Raw genomic sequence first — 1,472 nt, 5'->3', positions numbered from 1 at the left:
GTTTGTGTGTGGTGTTTTATCTGTTATCATTTTACGAGCTCCAAAAGTACTTTACTTGCTTGGGGAAACTGATTTAATTCATCAGAAAAGAAAGCAAAACGAAGACCAAACCCAGTTGCAAATGTATCTCAACAAATCAGGACAATCATACATGAAGGAGCAGCAAAGCGTTTATTTGAAAATACATGCTATATACACTGGGCATAAACGTGTCGAGCACTGTATAAGACACAGAGTAACACTGCGGCCACGTGTGCTGGGAGGTTGTGACGCCGAAGATTTCCTTGTGATTGACCCTTTGGTGATGCGTGCAAGACCTTGCGCCTCAAAGTGGCACTGGGTTTGGCACTTCTTGTTACCTCGTTTGCGACAGACTGCCCGCCACTCACCCTGTCCGCACCTCTTTGAGATTATTTTTTTCAATGCTTTGAGACTTCTAGTTTCAAGCAGGAACGAAAGCGGCGATGATGACAACTTTCTATCCCGTAACATGTTTTTCTTATTTTTTTTTCTCCTTTAGCACAAATCAGATATTGATCACGATGTGAATGTTGAAAAAAACAGTTAATGGTTCATCACTGAGCACCGTTCTGAATTCGTGATTGACGGAGATAGAATGTTGTTCTTTCATTGCATTTATTAGTGGAATTAGCGTTAGCTTGCAACCTGCCGTTACAGAAGCAGGGAAGGAAACGACTCGTTCGGAAACCATCTTGAGCAGTCGTACCTCTACAAAATGAAGGAAATCTCGATTTCTTCGTATATTACTTTAAAGAACCAAAAGTTGTACCTGGTTAGATGAAGGACATTAAAATCTCATGAATACTGAAAGTAAACAGTAGTTTTAAAGGCAAGTAGAAACGATGAAAAAAATTACAAGACATTTTATCTATCTTCGACATGGACTCGCAAACCAAGCAAGACGCGGCTATTTAATTATTCCAAAACAACCGCTGACAGCGACAGCAAACAGTGCAACATCGGAGGAAAAGCCTGTAACGAGTACAAGCTCTTAATGGGGCAGTCATGTTAAGTGCAGCGAGGATGGCAGTGATGAAAATAATACTAACATGTTACACTGTATCGGCTGGCAAATTCAAGAGTGGAGGTCGTCATTAACGCGGTCTTGTATGGTGCATAATACTGAAGTTTTCGTCACACTGAGGAAAAAGTGCACGGCGGCCCCCTACCCATTCAACCCTTCGGTTTAGCACTTGCCCTTATTTTTGTTCTGCGAAATTATACATGAGTTTAAATTTGTACCAGTTTACCCTATGGTATGAGTATGTAAAGTGTGTTTTATATTTTTCTTCTCCTGTGAGAGCAATCGGCTAAAGCAATAACAATTATGTCAGGTACATAGTTTCTTATAGCTAGAGAGAATTCAAGATTATAAAATACAATTATTATTATGAATAAATCTTTACATTATACAGTACGCTGCTATGTGCAAGTTAGAATACAAATCTGAG

The sequence above is a fragment of the Penaeus monodon genome, chromosome 27 (assembly GCF_015228065.2).
Source record: "Penaeus monodon isolate SGIC_2016 chromosome 27, NSTDA_Pmon_1, whole genome shotgun sequence".
Lineage (NCBI taxonomy): Eukaryota > Metazoa > Arthropoda > Malacostraca > Decapoda > Penaeidae > Penaeus > Penaeus monodon.
Note: the sequence above shows the minus strand (reverse complement) of the source record.